The 24,840-nt window shown below is 41.8% G+C and overlaps 2 protein-coding genes and 1 long non-coding RNA gene across 5 annotated transcripts in view; 1 reads left to right on the top strand and 2 right to left on the bottom strand.

The window, feature by feature from the left end:
• The window catches only part of CRTAP (cartilage associated protein), a 106,912-nt gene extending 87,956 nt beyond the window's left edge, over positions 1-18,956 (bottom strand). Inside the window, exon 1 of the mRNA XM_053467166.1 lies at positions 18,946-18,956. The gene's annotated coding sequence lies outside the window, so the exon portion shown is untranslated. The remainder of the gene's footprint in view (positions 1-18,945) is intronic.
• Positions 1-24,840, bottom strand: part of FYCO1 (FYVE and coiled-coil domain autophagy adaptor 1) — a 150,328-nt gene that overhangs the window by 5,490 nt on the left and 119,998 nt on the right. The window lies entirely within an intron of this gene.
• LOC128497214 (uncharacterized) overlaps positions 7,889-24,840 on the top strand; it is a 202,553-nt gene continuing 185,601 nt past the window's right edge. The window contains exon 1 of the long non-coding RNA XR_008354284.1: positions 7,889-7,924. This is a non-coding gene — a long non-coding RNA (uncharacterized LOC128497214). The remainder of the gene's footprint in view (positions 7,925-24,840) is intronic.

The raw sequence follows: 24,840 nt of genomic DNA, 5'->3' as shown, positions 1-24,840 counted from the left end.
ATCTACCCTCTCCCTACCCCCCCATTCTCACTATCTACCCTCTCACCACCCCCCTTCTCACTATCTACCCCAAGGGTATGTGCAAGTACAGAAGCAACTGTATTCAGAAACACACCCTGAGCACAGTCATAGCCTACATGACTACTATAATCAAAGTTGTGTATTATAGTTTTTAGACTTTGAATTTAGCCAAATCACACAGATCATAAAGATATAATGTCATAATGATCATATTAACACATTCTGTGTCGGCAGATAAGAACCATTTGAGCCATCTAGTCTTCCCAATTTCTCAATACTTTCCTTAGTCCCTGGCTTTATCATATCTAGGATAGCCTTATGTCTGTCCCATGCACGCATAAACTCCTTCACTGTATTAACCACTACCACATTAATATCGTTTTCCCTCTAATTTGAGACTATGTCCTCTTGTAATTGCAGTTTTTCTTCTTTTAAATATACTTGATGTGTGTCGATTCCTCACTCATATGTGTTTGCCTCACTTACTTGTGTTAGGTTAGATGTTATGCTATCTTTCACATACAGGGCCACCCCTCCCCCTTTCTTTCCTTCTCCATCTTATCTATATAAAGAGTAATTTGTTATATCTATGTCCCCTACCGCCACAACCTGCCTAGGCTTCCCTTCCTTTTGGATCCCCCTACGCTAAAGGAGCTGTTATCCCGCCTGTTAGGGAGAACAATTTTTACCAGCAATCCCACTTCTGAGTCTTTCTCCCCAATATCCACTTAAAAGAGCAAATGTGTTGGGACGGGAAACCTAAGGACTGGCTGCCCACCTTCTCTTCCCTGCCCAGCTGCAACCACATCTAACCGGCAGCTGCTGCACTTCTTTTGCCTGTGCCTGTTGTATACCCGACCTCAGCATTCAACCGCCTACTATTCTGCCTTACCCTTATTTGTACCTTGCCTCTGGATATATTGACCTTGTGCACTCGCTCACCTTCCTACTTGCGGTTCCCACCTCCAGTGAGTAAGTTTGGTTTCTTTTGCACATATGTGCGAATTATCTCCTGTCAACGGACTCCATCTCTCATGGTAAGAGACTCCTGGCATAAGTATTTACTTATATTTTAGATACAGTGACGGAAAAAAGTATTTGATCCCCTGCTGATTTTGTATGTTTGCCCACTGACAAAGACATGACAATGAGAGACAGAATAACAAAACAATCCAGAATAACGCATTTCAAATAAGTTATAAATTGATTTGCATTTTAGAAATGAAACAAGTGAAATAAGTATTTGACCCCTTTGCAAAACATAGTTACATAGTACATAAGGTTGAAAGACCATCAAATTCAACCCTTCTACCTAACCTTCCTACTCTTGATCCAAAAGAAGGCAAAAAACCCTAATTAAGGTAGTTCGAATTCTGCCATCAGGGGAAAAATTCCTTCTTGACTCCAAGAAGGATTTCTCCTTGGATCAAGAAGCTCTAAAATATAAATTCTATTTATAGCCCTGTATGTCATGCCTTTCTAAAAAAAAAAATATCCAGACCTCTTTTGAAGGCATCTAATAACACCACCTCCCTAGGCACTGAATTCCATATCTTTATTGTCCTTACTGTAAAGAATCCCTTCCTTTGTTGTCTATGAAATCTCCGCTCTTCCAGTCTCAAAGGGTGACCTCTTGTTCTTTGAACATTTCTGTAAACTAACAGGTCACTGAAGAGTTCTTTATATTTGCCCTGCATATATTTATATAATGTTATCATATCCCCTCTAAGACGCCAGTGTATATAATTTTAACTTTTTTAGTCTTTCTTCATAACTAGTATCTCCAAATCCCCTTATTAATTTTGTAGCCCTCCTTTGCACCTTTTCTAATTCCATAATGTCCTTTTTAAGGAATGGTGCCCAGAATTATACTGCATATTCAAGGTGCGGTCTTACCATTGACCGTACAGAGGCAAAATGATATCCTCCTCCTGTGAATCAATACCTCTTTAAAAGCATGCCAAAACCTTATTGGCCCTTGCAGCTGCTTGCTGGCATTGCACACTGTTGTCAAGTCTATTGTCTACCATTATTCTTACATCCTTCTCATTGGTAGTTTTCCCCAAGGATATTCCATTTATAGTATAGGCTGCATTTTTATAATTTTTACCATAATGCATAACTTTGCATTTATCTATGTTGAACCTCATCTGCCACTTGCATGCCCAGTCCCCAACTCTGTCTAAATCCCCCTGCAAAGAAGAAACATTCAGATTAGTCTAAATTACCCTGCCTAATTTTGTGTCATCAGCAAAAACTGTGACATGGCTCTCAATGCAGCTTGGGAGATCATTTATAAATAAATTAAAAAGAAGAGGACCCAGGACAGACCCCTGATGCACTCCACTGTCTGAGAAACATATTCACAACAACTCTCTGCATTCTATCTTTTAGCCAATTTCAAATCCAAATACAGACATTTGCCCCTAAGCCTATTTCTGTTAATTTGTAGAGTAGCCTTTTATGTGGAACCGTATCAAATGCCTTAGGAAAGTCCACATAAATCACATCAACAGCCACCCCCAGATCTATATGTTTACTAACTTCTTCATAGAATGCTAATAGGTTGGTTTGACAAGACCTTTCACAAATCCATGTTGACTTCTACTAATATGATTATTGATCAAGACATCTTGAATGTATACCTTTAGCAACCCTTCAAATAATTTCCCCACTACCAATGTTAGCTTACTGGCCGGAAATTGCCCGGTTGAGTTTTTGATCCCTTTTAAAATAAAGTACCCTTGGGTGTATACCATCTGGTCCAGGGGCCTTGTCTATGTTAACAGTATTTAATTGTTTAAGCACTTTTTCTTGTGTCAGCCAATCCCATGTTTGCTTTAATGGTTCCTTAAAATTAGCCAGCAGGGGCTCCGCCATTGGTTCTTCCTTGGTATAAACAGAAGAAAAAAAAAAAGTATTTAAGACGTAGACTTTCTCTCTGTCCTCACTAACCAAATGTCCGGTTTCAGATAAAAAGGACCAACATTGTCTACCTTTACCTTTTTTTTTTCCATTTACATACAACATCCATTCCATTTACATACAACAATTTATTGGGATTGGTTTTACTCTCCTTGGCAATTAGTTTCTCATTTTCCAATTAAGCCATTTTAATCACCTTTTTGCAGGCTTTGTTGGCATCTTTGAATGCCATAAATGATACTACTGATCCATGGCTTTTATAATGCTTAAATGCCAATAATTTGTTTCTTATTTCTTGTTTTACTTTCCTGGTAAACCACATTGGTTTTGATTTGCTTCTTTTGTATTTATTTCCCATAGGTATATATTTGGATGTGTAATTTTGCAATGTGTGCTTAAAGGTATTCCATTTGTCCCAGAGAACAATCCATCCCAGTCTATACATTCCACAGTTGACCTTAGCCTGTCAAAGTTTGCCCTTCTGAAAATAAGTGTTTTGGTAGAGTAGTAACTCATTTACTTTTTGGAATTAATCTCAAATGAAACCATGTTATGGTCACTATTCCCCAAGTATTCTCTTACTTTGATGTTTGAGATAAGTTCCTCATTGTTAGTTATTACCAGATCCAGACAGGTATCCATTCTGGTTGGGATCTCTACTAATTGTGACATAAATTGGTCATTAAACAGGTTCAGAAACTTGCTGCCCTTAGTGGAACTAGTTCCACCATTCCAATCTATATCTGGGTAATTAAAATGTCCCATGATTAAAACTTCATTCCTATTGGCAACCTTTTCAATTTTTCAACATGACTTAGTACTTGGTGGCAAAACCCCCGTTGGCAATCACAGAGGTCAGATGTTTCTTGTAGTTGGCCAACAGGTTTGCATACATCTCAGGAGGGATTTTGTCCCACACTTTGCAGATCATTATGACCAAGTCATTAAGGTTTCGAAGGCTGATGTTTTGCAACTCAAACCAATTGTTTTCTTGGTGACTATGGTCCCAGCTGTGGCCCCGGCTGCCTTGAGATCATTGACAAGATTCCTCCCGTGTAGTTCTGGGCTGATTCCACACCGTTCTTATGATCATTGAAACTCCATGAGGTGGGATCTTGGATGGAGCCCCAGACTGGAGATTGACAGTCATTTTGTGTTTCTTCCATTTGCGAATAATCACACCAGCTGATGTCACCTTCTCAGCAAGCTGCTTGGCGATGGTCTTGCAGCCCATTCCAGCCTCGTGTAGGTCTACAATCTTGTCCCTGACATCCTTGGACAGCTCTTTGGTCTTGGCCATGGTGGAGGGTTTGGAATCTGGTTCATTGATTGCTTCCGTGGACAGGTGTCTTTTAAACAGGTAACAAGCTGAGATTAGGAGCACTCCCTTTAAGAGATTGCTCATTACCTGTATAAAAGACACCTGGGCTAACAATTACGAGGAGATGGAAGGGGAACCCACCTACCTCAGCCGAAATACAGTCCGCTATTTGGAACCTGATTATTATGGAACAACTTACGGCCAAATTGAGAGATGAGATGTACAAATTTGAAGCCATTTGGGGGCCATGGCTCGCTAAACACACAGATATTACCGCCAGGTCAGCCCGGCCTTGTACACTACTGTATTGCTGTGCATTCTGTTATGATGTTGCATCATTGTGCTGTCCATTTGAAACTTGACTTTGTATGTACGCATGCTCTGGTCTTGCTTCATAGATGCCAATAATAAAGACACCTGGGAGCCAGACATCTTGCTGATTGATAGGGGATCAAATACTTTTTTCACTGAGTAAAATCAAATCAATTTATAACTGCGTTATTCTGGATTTTTTTGTTATTCTGTGTCTCACTGTTCAAATAAACCTACCATTAAAATTATAGACCGATCAGGGGATCAAATATTTGTTTCCTTCACTGTATATGATCGTAATGATTAGCTGGCTGCTGTATGTGTTAGATGATTGGGAACAAGGCTTGATTTAAATTTTTTTAAAATCTTTTTTTTGGTTATACCTTTTAATAAACATATTAATAAAAGTCATGTTTTAGGGTGGGGTTATAATAAGGGTATTTTTTGATCCCGGGAACGGGATTGGTTTATTTGTAGTTGATTTAAATTTCTCTCCATGATAGCCTTGCTACAAAAGAATTTATATTAAAATAGTCCGAGCACTTTTTATGTGCACTCTTTTATAAAAGAAACAAACAAAAAACCTTATGGAAAAGTTTCAACTACAGTGCTGCAGCTACAGCCATTCTCCTCTGCAGTCTGACTATTCTGCTTGAAGCATAACCAGTGGCAGGAAAGTACTCCTTTTTAAATCAATAGGAGAGTTTTCCATGCATGTGCAAATTGGTCTCAATAGACACGCGCTTGTAGTGTTTTACTCAGTGCTGTAGCTGACTGTATATGTATAGTATTGTTTTACTGAACATGGTTAACATAAGAGGGAGAGAGAACACTAAATAGCAAGTGAATAGAAACTTAGAATTTGGCGGCAGATAAAAACCATTTGGCCCATCTAGTCTGCCCATTTTTTCTGATGTACTGGCACTGACTTCGGAATCGGTCCTTGGTCTTTTCCTGAGACACCAACGGACCTAAGTGGAACACTTGAATTTTGTGTTTATTATTTTATATCCAAGCCCAAATACCACAATGTATTTCTTGCTTGGAAATGTAGCTGCAGTGGCCTAATCCCATGTGGACAGTTACACTCGACTATCCAGACATCCATCCCTGGTCTTCATGCTTTCATCCAAATACTCACCTGGGAATCTGTATTAATCTATACCATCTCCCTCTCTTACAGTTATAGTTATCTCATTGTATCTGATCCACCCCTGAATTCATCATCTGCTGTAACTCCTTGTTTTCATCTGGTATGTCTCCATACCCTGCTGATTAACTTTGGTGCATTCTTGTCGAGCTGAATTGCAATTGGTAAGACAAGGTGTGAAACATCTACATCCTATATATACAATCACCGTATCTGACCACTTGAAAGGTAGCTCCATAAGGTCTTAAGCTTGCTTAGAAATTTATTTGCAGTGACCTCATCCCTAGTGGACAGATAAGAGTTACACTGGAGTTAAACTGAAAATACAACAGCCATTTTCCCTCTCAAGCCATATGAACAACCAACAACCTCTACAGATCATCTAGACCCTATCAACTCATCCCCATCCAAGCAGTTCTTATCTACTGTTTCACTTACCCCTCAACCACTGACTAAATTGTAAGCTCACAAGAGCAGTGCCTTCTTCTCCTTTTGTACCAGTTTGTTATTGTGTGTGATTTTAATTTATTCCTCTGATTGTAATGGCACTACAGAATCTACTGGTGCTATATAAATAAATGTAATGTACGAGGGACAGCATCAAATGCCTATTTAAGTTGCACAGTGAAGAAATTAAATTGATTTGTTAAGATCTCGTTGTAATAAACCCATGCCATTAACTCTTACAATCATTTCATTTAACATGGTTTCTATTAATTTCACAACTACTGATATATCACTTACTGGTGTGGTCGAGCCTTCTCTCCTATCTTTTTTGTGAAGCAGTACTAACATTAAACTCCCATTCAAACTAACTTTCAATCTTCAGGAACTACTTTTTATTAATGCCTGGCTCTGAAAGTAAAAACTTGTCAAGAAAACATTGTTACTAAAGGATGGTGCACTAAGGCTTCTTTTACCTGAAAATTCTATGGGGGGGGATTTGTTTGTTTTTGAGGGGCACCAAATGTAAAACTGAAACTAACCAAAAGATACACTAAGAAAATAAATATTAATAAATATTTATAGATATAAAATGTGCTTAGTATGTAAGCTAACACAAAATCAAGAAAGTATCCAATTACAGAAATTATTTTATATACCAATGGTAAACATTTTAAAATATATCACTTTTGTAATATATAGGGCCCACCTCAAGAACACTAAAACAAAGAGTTTTAGAGTGCCACAATAAGGACCCAAAGAATAATAATTTCTGCTCTACTGATAAAGTGGAACAAAATGGTGAGGTGGTAATACTCTAATGGAGAAAATTAGTTTTTGATCTTGAGACCTTACAACCAAAAATGCTGGTTTTGATCTTTTCATTTTTTTTATAGTTTGAAAAGCCCGCCGCAACTGCGACCGGGTCCGCCACTCTAAGGGGCCGGGAAGTCCCCACCAAGGCCGGCCTTACGGGTCTGCGGCCGCACAGGGTTTAAATTAAAACATCGGGGGGTGTTTTAACTTTATTTAACATCCTCCATGTTAAATAAAGTTTTTTTTAACTTTATTTAACATGGAGGATGTTAAATAAAGTTGAAAAAACCCCCCCGATGTTTTAATTTAAACTCTGTGCGGCCGCAGACCCCTAAGGCCGGCCCTGGTGGGGCTTCCCGGCCCCTTAGAGCAGGGCCGACCTTTGGGGTGTGCGACCGCACAGGGCGCCACACTCCAGGGGGCGGCGGCGGGGGCTCATCAGGCAAGTTGGCTCATCAGGGGGTGCCAACTTGCGGCACCCGGCACCCCTCCAGAGACGGACAGTAATGTCCGCCGCTGGAGGAGCAGGCTCGCAAGGGAGCGGTATCGGAGGTCTTTAACAGACCTCCGGTTCCCTTGAGTGATTTTAAGACGGGTTCAAACCGGCTTAAAATCACTCAAGGGAGCCGCAGGTCTGTTAAAGACCTCCGATACCACTCCCTTGTGATCCGCGCGGCAACAGCTGCTGTTGTCAGATCCCGGCGCACAGCACTGAAGCCGCGCCCACCGCTGTCCGTGCACTCTGACCCGGAAGAAGACAGAAGAATTGAAGAAGAGGAGCGAAGAAGAGGAAAAGAAGCTGAAAGAAGAAAGGAAAGGTAGGAAAGCATTAAGTGAGAGTGGATTGGTGTATGTGTGGATTGGTATATGTGTGGATTGGTATATGTGTGGATTAGTATATATGTGTGTGTGGATTAGTATATATGTGTGGATTGGTATATGTGTGGATTGGTATATGTGTGGATTGGTATATGTGTGTGGATTGGTATATGTGTGTGGATTGGTATATGTGTGTGGATTGGTATATGTGTGTGGATTGGTGTATACGTGTGGATTGGTGTATACGTGTGGATTGGTGTATACGTGTGGATTGGTGTATACGTGTGGATTGGTAAGTGTGTGAGAGTGATGGGAGTTATGCTGTACCATTTCCAATGTCTTTTTCATGATTTCATTATGCTCTAAAAGTACATCATAACTCCCATCACTCTATACTGTTCCATACAGTGGCAGAGCTGGGAGGCAGAGGCCTTGCACCCCCACCGCAGGACTCCTGAAAGGTAAGTGAACTTCAAAGAGGGAGAGGGTAGATAGTTAGGAGGGGGTAGTTGCGGCGGGTTTAAGGGGCTCTGCGTTAATGCGGCCATATAGGACCAGTCAGTCCGGTCCTGACTGGGCCTATTTTAAGGTGGGGGCCTGGAGCTGCAGCTCCATCAGCCCCTAAATCAATCCTGCCCTGCCACAGGCGCGGTCGCATTTGCTTCTTGCTCCGGCAACAAGGTAAGTAGGGTGAGGGAGGGGGGTGCAGTGAGAAGGGGCAGAGGGGGGTTAGATAGTGAGAAAGGGGGAGAGGGGATAGATAGAGGCGGTACATATTGAGAAGTGGGGAAGGGGGTTACATAGTGAAAAGGGGGAACATAGTGAGAAGGGGCAGATAAGATGAAGAGAGGGGGTAGTGTGAATGCGTATGAGAATGAATGAATGTGTGGGTGAATTGTGTGAATGCGTATGACAATGAATTCATGTGAGGATGAATTGCTTGAATGATTTGTGAGACTGCATTAATGAATGTGTTAATGATTTGTGTGAATGATTAAATGCAAAGATGGTACATGAAGGGTGGGCTTTAACAATAAATAAATAAATAAGGGCTGCTCAGGCTTAAATGCCCGGGCCTATTTTTTGTCCCAGTCCGGGCCTGTATACACATACATACATACATGACTGTATGTACGTATGTATGTATGTATGTATACATATATACATACATACATACATACAATCATGGCCAAAAGTTTTGAGAATGACAAAAATGAAAATGAACTTAACCCCCCCCCCCAAAAAAAAAACATTCCACTGCATTTAAACCCTGCCCTTAAAGGACCAGCTGACATCATGTCAGTGATTCTATTGTTAACACAGGTGAGAATGTTGACGCGGTCAAGGCTGGAGATCACTCTCTTATGCTGATTGAGTTAGAATAACAGGCTGGAAGCTTTACAAGGAGGACGGTGCTTGAAATCATTGTTCTTCCTCTGTTAACCACAGGCAAGGATTTTGCTGCTAGTACGATTGTACCTAGATAAACCATTTATCGGATCATCAAGAATTTCATTTTCTCTGATGAATCCTCTTTCCGATTGTTTAGGGCATCCAGAAAAAGCTTATCTGGAGAAGACAAGGTGAGTGCTATCATGAGTCCTGTGTCATGCCAATAGTAAAGCATCCTGAGACCATTCATGTGTGGGGTTGGTTCTCAGCCAAGGAAGTCAGCTCACTCACAATTTTGCCTTCAAGAGCAACTTCTCCCAACCATCCAAGAACAGTTTGGTGACAAACAATGCCTTTTCCAGCATGATGGAGCACCTTGCCATAAGGCAAAAGTCATAACTAATGCTCATGGAACAAAACATAAAAATTTCCGGTCCATGGCCTGGAAACTCCCCAGACCTTAATCCCATTGAGAATTTGTGGTCAATCCTCAAGAGGCGGATGGACAAACAAAAACCCACAAATTCTGACAAACTCCAAGCATTGATTAAGAATGGGCTGCATTAGTAAGGATGTGGCCCAGAAGTTAAATGACAGCTTGTCAGGACAGATTGCAGAGGTCTTAAAAAAAGGGGACAACACTGCAAATATTGACTCTTTGCATACACTTTATGTAATTGTCAATAAAAGCCTTTGATACTTATGAAATGCTTGTAATTATACTTCAGTATACTATAGTAACATCTGACAAAAATATCTAAGAACACTGAAGCAGCAAACTTTGTGAAGACCAAATTTTTTTCTTTATAAATTGGATTTTGGGCATCCAGAAGAATAAAAAAAAGGATCAAAATTTTTACACATATAATAATCAAGGTATTTTAAAGCTGCTACACTATATACTTTTTCCTGTTTTTGTTCTTTTTATGAGCATTTGCTGGAGGTTTTAAGGTCTTCATTATATAGTGAAGACGTGTACAAGATCCTTTGAAGGGCCTGCTAACCTTTTGACTACATGTGAGTGCAATTGATGCTTATCAATAACCAAAGGATATGAAGTTGCTACACTATATACCCTTTTCTTTTGTTTTATGTTTCCTTTTAAAAAATCATTTAGATTATAAAGGTTATTACAATAAAGGTTAGTGAACATGCACAACATTGTATTATATAAGTGCATAAGCCACATCTTGTTTACGTTTTCTTTAAGGTGTAATAGGGGTTACATAGGTTCACTTTGTGACTGGTAAGTGGGTAGAGCACTTTGTTTGTTATTTATTTTGACTAAGTAAGTCTGCAAATTTTGGAAGGATACTCCAAAGTTCATCACTCCTGGCCAATAGGAGTGATCTGATCATTTTGGCAGCCCCTGGATGACCCTACCCTAGAAAGAGAGAAGGGTCATCTAATGTAATAATAAGAAAAAAACAACAAATTATTTAATAGAAAATACATAATTATTACCTGATTACTTGTCAGTGACATCACAAAGTCACTGATTATTGATTGTTCTCCCTGATTAATGGCAGTGACCTAAACTTGTCACTTACATATACATATAAATAAAAAATACAATATATATTTAACCTAATAAAATGTGACCATCGATTAATGCCACTAATCATTAATCTGTCTCACTTAAATAGCCAGGGATGATCTAATCATCATCCCTAACACTATACATCTAACCGTACTTATAACTATCAACCAACACGATCCTGTATCCTGAGACTTGACCCCCATGCTCCAGACTCCCTGGTGTCTAGTGGGGGCAGCCGGTGGACGCCTGCGTGATGCAACACCTCTGCCACTCGGAGGTGGAGTGGAGGTTGTCTGCGCACATCGTGCAGACGTCCACTGGCTGCCAGAGAGGAGGATTCAGGTCCCCTGCAGCGCTGCTGGGCATCCTCCTCTCTGGCAGCCAATGAACGTCTGCACGTTCAACCTCCGCTACTGCTGGCCGGCACTTCCACTCGGGCGTCTATGGTGGAGCACCGGAAGGTCATGTGACGCTGGCGTTCCGTCATAGAAGCCACAGCATAAGTGCCGGCAGCAGGGGAAGTTGTCTGTGCACATTGCGCAGATGTCCACCGGCTGTCAGAGAGGAGGATCCAGGTCCCCTGCTTGCCAGCAGCAGGGCTAAATAAAAAAGAAAAAAACCACCTTCACCGGTGTCCTGAACTGCATACCTCGGGCATCAGGCGATACAAATTGTGCATCCCTTGCACTTAAAATAGGGGGGAAAAGTGCGGCCTATAATTGGGTCAATACAGAATATAATTTTATGGGGTTGAATTCATATTTGGGATATTTACTGTGTCTCGAATGAGACATGGGCCCAGTAAAGTGATCTGTAAAAAGTTTGAAAACTGAAATGCGCATGTTCCACAATGTCTGAGAAACATTACTTATCAATTCATGTGGGGTATTGCTATAGTGAAACTGCAAAGTGGATGTGAACAATGTTTTCTTTTTTTTGTTAGACTAATTTTGGAAGGTGCTCATGTGGAATCAGCTGAATAGGACAGGACAATATGCCCCTATCTAGATTCCCTGAGCGGTGTAGTTTTTGGAAATATATAGTTTTAGGGGGTTAAAATGAAATATGGGACCTCTACTGTGTCTCAAACGACACCTGGACCCAACAAACTGATCTGTCAAAATTCCTTGTTTAAAAACTTTAATGCGCATGTTCCAATTTTGAACCTGCAGTGCCAAAAAGACATGCCCTACCCAGGCACATGGGGTATTCCTGTACTCAGGGGTGTTTCTGAATAAAAATCACAAGTTGTTTCAGTACTTTCACTTAATCAGGGAAAGAAATGTACTGAAGTAATGTGTTCGGATAGAATGGGTTTGTTAAAAATGAAAAAAAGAAATACAAAAGTTACTGCAATGTTTAGGACAGATGGGCACTTAAATGGTTAAATAAAAAGTGTTAAAATGCCTCTGGTAAAATACTCTGGGATGTCAACTTTCAAAAAATCTTTTGAAAATACTTTTGTTCAGCAGTTTTTCTGCTTCTGGTCACTATTGGGGCCCAACTTCCAGCACACCCCATTTTTAAAACATCTTGTTTAGAAACAGTGCGTAATTCATATTTAACCCTGTAAGTGCCAAAATAAATGGAAATACCAGGCATATGAGGTGTTTCCAAAAACAGGACAAATACCTAAATACACTTTTGTAGTTTTTTTTTAAATTTCCATTTGCACTAGTTTATATATGTTTTCTAATTTTCCCCACATTATTTGATATTTTTCATACCAAATGATGGTTTATATATATATATATATATATATATATAATTATTATTTCAAAAGAAAGTCCTATTTTCAATAAATAATGTATGTGCACTAAATGAGTTATTAGTCAATCAGAGTTGAATAAAGACGAGGCAAAACACAAAAACTGCTCTAGTGATTTAGCGCAAACATGGTTAAAAAACCCCGGGCCTGGCGAACAAGAGAGAATTATAAACTGGACAGAATTTCATGTTCTGCCATATTGTTGTAGTGTTTGTTGTAAAACAAACACTGTACTTCAACAAGCCTACTATGCTTAGAGTAGTTGAGTAGTTGCTTACAGTTTGGAGTGTTTAGATAAGCTATATCTGATAACATTTGAGTTTTGCATATGGTAGAGTACCTGAGGGTTTTGGAATTATCTCAGTAAATTCCTATGGAAGAGACCTCTAATTCTTTGTACCCCTTTTCTTTGTACAGGCAGGCAGACGATTTGTGAGAATCCGCAGTTTAAAAGCGTTTAGGAGGCGGTCAAAGATAGTGAGGGATTCAGCGACACTGAACACCCACTCCAGGACTCACTGCTCTGGAGAGAGGTCACAACCGTCACTGAAAGAGATTTTGCCACTCGCGATATGTTGTCGTCCTTTAAAAATCCTCTCCAGACCCTCCTCCCCTTGCAGGTTGAGTATAGGTTCTGCATTCAACCATACAAGTCATTGGAGCATACTAAAATAAATGTAACAAATACCGTATTTGCTCGATTATGAGCCAAGTTTTTTTCAGAGGAAATGCTTTTCTTTGCAGTCATCTTATCATCAGACCTCAAATAGAAGTGCTGCAGGGGACCTGGATCCTCTCTGGCAGCCTGTGGACATATCCACAACGTGCACAGACAACCTCCGCTGCTGCTGGCACTTCTGACGGGGTTTCTATGACAGAGCGCCGGCGTGACATGACCTTCAGTGCTCCACCATAGCAGCCCTGGCGGAAGTACTGGACGAACAGCGAAGGTTGTCGACGTGCATCGCGCAGACGTTCACTGGATGCCAGAGCAGAGGATCCCCCGCAGCGCTGCAGGAAACCTGGATACTCCTCTCTGGCAACCGGTGAACGTCTGCGCGATGCGCATAGAAAACCTCCGCTGCTGCTGGCCAGTACTTCTGCCGGGGCTTCTAGGGTGGAGCCTTTTAGCCCCAAACAACCCAACAAACCCATGAATATCACAGTACTCATGAGATGCTGCTGAACACATATTAGGGTGTTGTTTGATGGCAACATATACCAGGAGCTCTAAATTCTTACCTAATGTAGGATGTGTGTGGAAAAAAGTTGTTTCAGTACTTTCACTTAATCAGGGAAAGAAATGTACTGAAGTACTGGTGGACGGCTTCAAAGATGTTCCAAATAGCACATGGGGGGCAGAATTACCAGATTTCCTAGGGCCTGTGAATAGTGTACCCATGTGTCACGGAAGCCTCCGTGCCATGGGCTCCTGGAGGGGACTGAGTGCCAGACGCCTCCCTACAGACTATGGGCCCTGGTAAGGAGTGCCACATTATCTCAATCATAGGAGACCTCTATGACCAGTATTTGCACCTGGATCTGATATCCAGCAGGTTTCCTGGAGCCGCCTGTATTTACCATCCTCTCCCCCCACAGACTACAATAGAGACCCCCCTACTGGGCTGAAGTGGGCTGAGTGCAAATACTAAGTTGTGTGCAAAGGAGGGCAGGATAAAGAACCGTGTGTGTCTATTGGATGTAAATCAACCCGTTGTACTGTCTATTGGATGTAATTCAGCCCCTTGTACTGTCTATTGGATGTAATTCAACCCCTTGCACTGTTTAAATACCCCTGTGTTTCCAAATAGAGTTCAGTTTTCACCTCAACATGAGTGCTGCCTGATGCTTGGGGTGGGCTGCTATGATGCTTTTCAGGACAATAGCCATACTGTGTAGCTAAGCTTCGGCTGGCCACAGTGCCAACGCAGCTCCGGTGCAGCGTGGTCCCCCTTCTATCTACAACGCTGGTTCTACCTGGCCCTGAAGGGGTTAATTGTTGGTGTCCCGGCAAGAGGAAGCAACATTTGGCGGGAGTACCCAGTCGGGGTACAGGGCGTCCCGTCACACAATGTAAACTATATGTTGTTTTTTCAAGGAGAGAGAGAGGGCTTTCTTTTGATACCATAGTTAGATAATTACCGTATTTGCTCGATTATAAGACGACCCTGATTATAAGACGACCCCCCAAAATCTGAATATTAACTTAGGAAAAAAAGAAAAAGCCTGAATATAAGATGAACCCAAAGGAAAAAAGTTTTACCAGTTAATGTTAATTCATGTAAACTATGTTTTTTAATAAAAGCTATGATTGAGAAAAATATTTTTTTTGTTTTTATTTCTTGTATTTTCCAACCTGTCCCCCAGTTACGCACATCTGCCCCCAGGCTTGCCACTCCAATATGGCACTGTGGCCCATGATGCCTTTTAACCCTCTATATGCCACTGTGCCCCATGGTATGCCTTTTGACCCCCTATGTGCCACTCTGCCTCCAGAAATGCCTTATACCCCTATATCCCATTCTGGCATTTAGAGGGTTAAAATGCATATTATGGGGCAGAGTGGCATATAGGGAGGTATAAGGCATTTCAGGAGGCAGAGTGGCATTAAGGGAGTTAAAAGGCATTGTATAGAGCACTCTGCCTCCAGAAATGCCTTATACCCCTATATGACACTCTGGCATTTAGGGGGTTAAAAGGCATATTATGGGGCAGAGTGGCATATAGGGAGGTTTAAGGCATTTCAGGAGGCAGAGTGCTCTATTAAATGCCCCCTTAACGCCACTCCAGAAATGCCCTATGCCCCCATTTAACACAAACACACACCCTATACCCCCATTTAACTAACACACACACACACACACTCTCTCTCTCTCTCCCCTCCCTCCCCCCTCTCTCACCCCCTTTCTCCCCTCTCAGCCCTCTCTTACCGGTGCTTCCAGCCGGGCAGCGGGTTGACGTCGCCTTCCGCTGCAGCCGGAAGGAGGTGGAGTTGGCAGCGGGGGTTTGTATGCGTCCGTCGAGTATACTTTCCCCGGCTGTCAGAGATCAGAGTTCCCCGCACCGGTGCGGCACCGTTGCGGGGAACTCTGATCTCTGACAGTCGGGGAAGGTCTACGCGACTGACACAGACAACCCCCGCTGCTAGCCACACCTCCTTCCGGCTGCAGCGGACGTTGTCTACGCGGCACGCGTAGACGTCAACGCACTGCCCCGGCAATACAGCAGGAAGCACCGGTAAGTGTGTGTATGATGGGGGGGGGTGAGACAGGAGGATCCAGGTCCCCTGCAGCGGTGCGTGGGATCTGGATCTTAGTCTCCTAATCAGACCTCTATTTGAGGTCTGATTGGAAGATGACCCCGATTAGAAGACGAGGGGTATTTTTCAGAGCATTTGCTCTGAAAAAAACCTCGTCTTATAATCGAGCAAATACGGTAGCTGAAAATTTAGGATGAGAAATTCAGTAAAAACTAGTGAAAATTAGAAAATATATATATATATTTTGCCCTCTACATCCTCACAAAATTAGGTAAAGTGACAGAAAATCCCCTCCAAATTTATCAATTCAGGTATCCTGATTTGAGAAATACCTCATTTATACATTAGGTATGATGGGATTGCAAATCTTTGAACAAATAAATTATTTCCTGCCCTTTTTTACACCAACACTTCTTAGTATTTTGTAGGATTCATAGGATTTTCTGCACAGGCTATTTGTTATGGCAGATAAACCTAGCCTAAAGTGTTCAGTTGCATCTTCTGGTTATGGCAATACTACACATGCATTGTTTGTTTGTGGTTTTCTGGATATTACAGGCACGGGGGTAGGAGCCGGGGGGGGGGCCGATAATGCAGAAATCCTCCCCAGGCTGTAGGAATCCCCCCGTTGAAATGCCGTATGGCACCCAGGCTGAGGAGAGAGAGGGGCGGCGAGCGGTCACTCATGAAAGAGTTTTCAGCAACCGCTTGGCGTCCCTCTGTCTCCTCCGCTCCTTGCTACCACCCGCCTCAGCGTTGCCCTGACTGCAGTGGTGGGAGCGCGATGAATTGTGTGAATGAATGAGAGAAAAAATTAATCCATGTGTGGATGAATTGTGTGAATGAGTGAGAGAATAAATGAATCCATGTGTGGATGAATTGTGTGAATGAGTGTAACAATGTATGAATCCATGTGTGATTGAATTCTGTGAATGAGTGGGAGAATGACTTAATGTGTGGATGAATTGTATTAATGAGTGAAAGAATGAATTGATGTGTGGATGAATTGCTTGAATGATTTGTGAGAATGCATTAATGGATATGTGTATCATGGATGTTATTTAGGGAAAGGTAAAAATGGCACAAGCAGGGTGTTTGGGGTGTGCAACCTGTGATTTATGCCTGTCATTTAGGGGGCTTTTATCTATAACTTTATTGCTTAGTTTTTATGTGAATTCCTGTTGATTTAATGTCTGCAAAGCTGGGTTTATGTGTTATTCTGTCGATCTATATCTGCTATGCTTTGTTTCCATACATTAATTATGTATACCTGCAAATATAGGGTTTGTATGTCTTATTCAGTTTATCTATACATGCAAGTGCTGTTTACATGTGTTGTTTATTTGATCTATACCTGAACTTGGTGAACTATGGCTTGGTGAATGAGACTCTGGGGATAATTATGGGGAGAGGTCCTCTCAAAGTCATGGTAGGGTCAGAAGGAGGGAAAACTGCACTGACTCTCACAGTCTTCCCCTAATCTGCAGTCAGTGTGGCAAATATTTTTTTTGGTGTGGGAGCAGAGGGAGAGCGATTGCATGCTAGAGAGCATGGAGCGGGGCCCAAGGAAATTAGCTGTTATTTCCTATATTTAATGTATTAAACATACATTATTTTTACCAGTGTTTCAAGTTATATATTATTGTATGTGTTTGCAAAAAAACAGATGGGGAGAAAGTGGGGTAGGGGATAGTGAGGAAAGATGTATCTGATGGGGGAAAATGCTATACCCCCAGATTTTAGGGGTTCCTACAGGGCACAAGTTGGACCATGTGCGTTACAGATTCCACATTTCATATTTTGCTTTAGTTGTTCTATGTCTCATTTGGACCTGTTTAGCACCCCCTTAATTCTAAATATCTCATTGGGAGCATTTGGACATTTTTCATGCAGCCATTTGGCCACCAATCACCGCCAAATGTGCCTGTAGCAATAATTTCCAACACTTGTGTGTTGCTTGGATTTTTTTTGCACAGGGTATGTGTTACTGCAGAGAAACCCAGCCAAAATTGTTTAGCTGCATCTGCAGAAATACCCCACATCCTTTTTTTCTTTCTTTTTCTAAAAGGCCATATCAATCCCTTACATATAGTACCCTATCGGGTAGTATTTTTCATACTTATGGCTTAACGGGTTTGGGGGTTGTGAACGGGGGGGGGCAGGGGGTTATACCTTTTAGATGTTGTGCTAGGGCAATGGGAAGTAAGAGTTTTACCATTTTTTATTCTTATCTTTTTTTATAATTTATTTTATTTTGCAGTATGGTTAGACGTCCTCTTAGGGACTTCTTGAACATGTTATTTTTACCAGTCACGCTGATCTCCATGCAAGTCTCCATAGAGTGTGTGTCTTCGGTGAGTAGGAGGAGAAATTGGATTTCCCAGCAGGGTCTAGACAGACCCTGCAGGGGATATCCTGTCCTCTGATGACCATCCAGGTGACGTCAGCAGTGACGCGACCCCGAAGGAAATGGCTCATCGCGCAATCAGGCAATTTAAATGTAACAGCTATCCGGCGCTCATGTCGGCAACTGTTATAAGAGATCTGGTAGCAGAAAGCTGATGCTGTCTTCTGCTGACAGGGGGGAGTCCAGGCTGTCAAATGTCAAGAAATCAGGACATACCTTAACATCTGTCAGGATCCGGGCAAGCAGGTCGGGTAGGAGCCCAGTTGCAGGGGATACCCCTTGATGCATCATGATGGGTAGGTAGGTACAGACAGGCACACAACAGACAGAAAAGCATGACTGGAATCAAAGAATAAAGGGGAACTGTAGTGAGGACAGGGGACCTGTAGTCAGGACAGGGGACCTGTAGCGAGGACAAGGCTGGGAAGCCCTCAAGCAGGGCACAAGACTGGGAAGCCGTCAGGCAGGGCACACGGCTGGGAAGCCCTCAGGCAGGGGACACGGCTGGGAAGCAATCAGGCAGGGCACAAGGCTGGGAAGCCCTCAGGCAGGACACACAGCTGGGAAACCTTCAGGCAGGGCACACAGCTGGGAAGCCCTCAGGCAGGGCACACCGCTTGGAAGCACTCAGGCAGGGCACACGGCTTGACAGGTAGGTATGTCTGGGACACGCTGGGGTCTGGTACGCAAATCTGGATCGTGAACGTAGCCAAGGTCATACACGGGAGATCAGAATGAAGTACACAGAGCTTTAGCTGCAAGCTGACTAACAGGAACCCAAGCAAAACAATGCAAAGGCCCAGACTGAAGGGCAGAGCAGGTATAAAAGGGCAGGGCTAAACTTCAGTAACGTGGCTCAGTTGTCCCAAATAATTAGAAAAGTGTGCTGCTTACAGGGAAGGGTGACCACTAGTGGCTTCAGGTAGACATGACAATGTTATGATTATCACATAGTCCAGACTGGTAGGGTGGAACCCTGACAACGTCCTAAAGGGCTTGACTAAATTCATTCTTAGGACGTACAGGTACATCTATAGGGACTGAATGGGTTAAACACTATTTACAGGCCCTTTCAAAATGGAGAAGCCATGTGTGAAAAGCCAAGTACACCTTATGATTCAATAGCTTGTAGAGCCTCCTTTAGCAGCAATAACTTGAAGTAATCATTTTCTATATGACTTTATTAGTTTCTCACATTGTTGTGGAGGAATTCTGACTCACTCTTCTCTACAACATTGCTTCAGTTTATTGAGGTTTGCGGGCATTTGTTAATGCAGAGCTATCTTAAGGTCCCACCACAGAAGTTCTATCGGGTGTGAGGTGTTTGTACTTATATGCGTATTTGGTTTTCAGCAAACATGGCATTGTGTATTATGGCTAAACATCTCCACTTTGCCTATAACAAAAGGTGATGAACATAAGCCAAACTGCATAGCTTCTATCGTTATATATTGGCGCAGACATTGAAGATGGTACAGCATTACTGTTATCATTATATACTGAGGCAGACATTGACGGTGGTACAGCATAACACCTGCCACTATATACTGAGGCAGACATTGACGGTGGTACAGCATTACACCTATCACTATATACTGAGGCAGACATTGATGGGGGTACAGCATAACACCTATCACTATATACTGAGGCCGACATTGACGGGGGTACAGCATAACACCTAACACTATATACTGAGGCAGACATTGACGGTGGTACAGCGGTGGTAATCACTATACATTGAGCCAGACACTGATAATAGTGCAGCATAACTCCTATCACTATATACTTACCCAAACATTGATGTGGTGTAGGCCTACCACTTCATTGTCTGGCTTAGGGATGCACCGAAACGAAAATTCTGGACTGAAACCGAAAATCCAGCATTTACCTGTCCGAAACCAAATATGACCCCTCACCATAAAAAAAATCTCACACTTTTATTTAAAGTAAATAACACAGCAAAATAGGAAAAAAAAAAAAATAACAATATTAATAATATATTGTTAACAGCAATCACACTCCTATCATGCCCAGACATACCCAGATTCCAGCATGTACTAGCTGACTTGGCATGATAGGAGTGTGATTGCTGTTAGCAATCATATATATATATATATATATATATATATATATATATATATATTGTTATTATTATTGTTCACATGTGAACTCAGCACTGGAGGCATAGAATCAGACATACAAATCCCGTATTTGCAGGTATACAATAATAATGTATGGAAACATAGCAAGAGATAAAACTACAGGCATAGATGATAGGTTGCACAACCCAAAGCCAGCTCTGGCGTCCACACTACCCACATAGAACCTGACCAGCACCCAGATTACACACATAGGATTTACCATCTTTGTCCCCAAACAGCCCAGCATGAGTCAACTTTGTCCCCAAACAGCCCGGCCTGTGTAATCTTTGTCCCATAAACATCCTGCTTGTGCCATCTTTGCCTTTCCACAAATCAATTATACATCTATCAAACACACAAACACTTTAACAGTCACTGACCAATTCACACTTTCGTTCACATAATTAATTCACACAATCATTTATTCTGTCTCATTCACACAAATTTACACATTCATTAATGCATTCTCACAAACTCATTATCTCCCTCATTCAGACAATTCATCCACACGTTCATTCATTCTCTCACTCATTCTTACAATCTACCTTTCCCCCTTTTCAATCCCGCCTCACTTTCTCCCCCCTCCCTCCTCACTCTCTCCCCCCTCCCTCCTCACACTCTCCCCCTCACTCCCTCCTCACTCTCTCCCCCCTCCTCACTATCTACCCCCTCCCTCCTCACTATCTACCCCCTCCCTCCCTCCTCACTATCTATTTCGGCGCTCAGCACGACAGCCGGCACCGCGACAGAGTTAGAGGCCTCGCAAAGGAGACTGAGGGGCGCAGAGCGGTTGCAAGGTGCCCCTCTCTCTCCCCCGTGTAAAAAAAAAAAAAAAAAAAAAAAAAAGTGACGAGGCTGCCGGGGATCCAGGACATGTGGTCACCCTAACCCGTGGCACCACCCTGACGAGCGGCACCCGGGGCGGACCGCTCCCCGCTAGGTACGCTACTGGTTATCGCACCCTTCCCTGTCAGCAGCACACCTTTCTATAGAGGCGGTAACACTTGCTGATGATCAATTAATTAAGGGCATTTGATTAGCAGCACCTCACCTCTCTGCTACTTAGCATCTTAAAACCTATGGAAGCAGTAAGAGTGTACTTAGTTTTTCACACATGGATTCTCCATTTGTTGTTCATCTGAGGTCGTATTTATCCAAACAAGGAACTACGCTAATAGAGAAATCTGGCAACATCGAGTTCGAACACACCAGAGGATGACTCTTCTACTAAGTTATCGACCTTGCCTATGGAAGAGATGGCCAAGGATGTTTCCAAATGTATACTACCACCTCTTGGATAAGAGGCTACTCAAAGTTAAGTGTACCTTAGAACTCATATCACAATAGGTAGGCACACATGCCATGCAACTAACAGTTTTAATCTAAAGGCAAAATATGCAGAATATGCTATGCAACATCTCAATAAGCAAGTTTGTTCTGAATCACAACTTACATAGAAACTAGATCTTGAGAATAGGAGCCAAAGAAATATCTACATTTTATCGGCCTCCTCAAATCCATTAAACATTGACAAATGCTTCCTAATCTGCAAGAGTGGTTGCCTAAGGCACTGAAGCTTAGATTGCGACTAAGCCATTCAAGTAGAGCGGGCACATCAATTGGGTCCTGACAGTTCCATAGCCTGTGACTGCAATAGTTGTTAATTGCAGCTTCCAGTTTTGCAATATGAGAAACACAAAAGTCTCTTGTTCTAGGATTATTTGGCATTGGCCATGACAAAGAGGACTGAGTTTGCCCCCATATGCAAGAAATCAATAGCAGGTGGCATCAGGTTTATAACGGCTAAATTATGCTTTTCTCCAGATAACAAATCCTATGTGTTTGGTGACCCACAGTAAGCATAGAGTTTTCTTCAAGTAGTCTTAACGTGAGTAAAAACCTTCTGTTTATAAAGTGGTAGTATTCTATTACCGTAATTGTCATGTTCTGCCAATCTATGCCTGTAAGGTACATATGCATGGTAAGCCTTTGGTTAGGTTTACTTATTAAACATGTTTATATGGAGTCCTTTCATTGGGAGCTTGGACACCGCATAGGCTCCAATTTGTAGACACCAAACACAAACCATATACCCTCCCTAGGTTTATGCCTAAAACTATATTACTTCAAGGCTTTAACCTCCCCATACCGTTAATGCCTGATTGAATACAGTTTTCAAATGTGCCTGGGCTTAATTCACCATCTAAACATATCCCTGTCTTCATGATCATCAAGGATCCAGAAGGTGCTTTCCTATACTTGATATTACATTTTTGGATTGTAGAGATGTTATAGCTGATTGTAGGAGGTGACTTTAATAATGCCTTAGAAAAGACCTCAGATGTTGGCCCCTCTGATTTATTCATTAATACACTCATCAAATGAACCTAGCTGACCCTCGGCATACAATACACCCTACTGCAAAGGTACAGTATATATATATATATATCTATATACTTATATCTAGGGCTCACCTAGGCTACCTGATGATGGTACAAGATCTGCTGCCTCAGGAACGAGAAACAAAAATAAAAACATACTTGTGTCCGACAGTAGACTCAAGTTAAACTCCCCACTGAGTAGCTCCTAGGAGACACTGGCGCTTCCCATCATATATGGTCGCTACATTCGGATAACTGTTGGACTGTCTATGGTAATATAGAATACGTGGATACTAGCTTGCATTTTTGGGAGACTTCAAGGTGGTAAGGAGGTCCAACACAGGGCTTGGTGCATAAGTTTGAAAAACCTAACAACCCAGTCACAAGGGCATTCCGGAATTTCTTTAATTCCAAATCAAAGAGTGCAAAGGATCACTACTTTTGGTCTAAACAGCTTTTATGCAAGAGGAATAGACGAGGTTGGCTGCTGTCCTCGCTGATTAGACCCTGTTCCTCTGTACACAGAATACACTAATGCTGAGGGTAAAATGCAAACAAGTTCAACAGAGATTGGCTGTACTCACTTCCAACAGCTTTACAAAGCACAACCAGTAAAGTTAGACTTGGCATCTCCCTGCTTCAGAAGGCACATGTCCACCGTATGTCATCTTCCCTATCAGCACTGTACAACAATATCCTTTTTAACAATACCCCTTTAAATCTGTTCACATAGGACAAAATAATACTTATATTGAAACCTCAGAATAACCCCGATAGAATTGCTTCCTGCCGCTCTATCTCACTTCTTAATCATCCTTTCTAAACTGATTGTACGATCTTATCATCAGTTAGGGTTTATGAAAGGTAGCAATCATTCATGCACCTCAAACAGCTGGGTGCCCAGTCTGTAAACGCTTAAGTTGAAATGCCAAAAAGATCTTTGATACAATGTCCTGGCTTAAAACTCTTTCACTATGACCAACCATTTCTTAACTTGATTAGAAATGTGTGTAGCATTTCTCCGACCACAATTCATGTTAATGGATGGACTTCCCGCTGCAAATGTTGCCAAGGTGCTTAGAACAAAAGGTGATCAGCTAATATAAAAAAACGGGAGATTACTCTGGCAGGGTAAAAACAATGGGATTAGTCTTTATAAACTGCAAAAGGTTAGGTCAAACCTGGAGATTAATCTGCTTGACATTAGTAAATATAATTTGGCCTCTTTCTTATGTTGTCATAAACTGGAAATAAATTCACTGATGTGCACCACAAGACTCTAATGGCCCTTGAAATAAAACTTAACTGCCTTTTACATACTCAATTACCAGAGTATATACACAAACCCTGTGTTATATTGTAAAATAAACACAATTCTTAGGTTCAGACTGAAATTGCAGTGTGTGATTCAACACACTTGTCATTGCTACGCAACTCAGCTCAGTAAAATGTAAAATAATTTCCCACTGATGTCACTATCAGGGGAACCTTCAAGTTGAAAAAAATTTGCACCCGTCCCAAATGTGGCCCTTTTTTTTCCCCCAAAAAAAACCCATGCATGTGGGGTATCACTGTACTCAGGAGATGTTGCTGAACACATATTGGGGTTTCGTGTGATAGCGGCATATACCAGGAGCTGTAAATTCATACATAAAGTAGGTGTGTGGGGGAAAGATACACTCAAAAAAATGCTACTGCAAACTTTGAAAAAATGCTGGTGGTAAAATGTGTGCATGCAAAGAGTTAAAATAGCAGCATTTAAAATACCCTGGGGTGTCTAGTTTTTAAAAATATATGGTTTTATTGGGCACACCGAAACGGCCCGGCTCAAAGATGTACCAAATAAGGCATGGGCAGTGGATCCCCAAAAAGTTCAACATTGAAAAATGCGCATGCCCCAAATGTGGCCCTTTTTCCCCCCAAACAGCCAGGCAAAATCATTCATGTGAGGTATCGCTGTACTCAGGAGATGTTGCTGAACACATATTGGGGTGTTTTATGATAGTGACATATACCAGAACCTGTTTATTCATACCTGAAGTAAAATGTGTGTGAAAAAACAAATGCAAAAAATGACTACCACAAAGTTTGACAAAGACTGGGGGTAGATATGGTGCATGGAAAGAGTTAAAATACTAGCATTT

This window comes from Spea bombifrons, chromosome 5 (assembly GCF_027358695.1).
Source record: "Spea bombifrons isolate aSpeBom1 chromosome 5, aSpeBom1.2.pri, whole genome shotgun sequence".
Lineage (NCBI taxonomy): Eukaryota > Metazoa > Chordata > Amphibia > Anura > Pelobatidae > Spea > Spea bombifrons.
The sequence above is the reverse complement of the archived record's forward strand: the minus strand, read 5'-3'. Positions and strand labels throughout refer to the sequence as shown.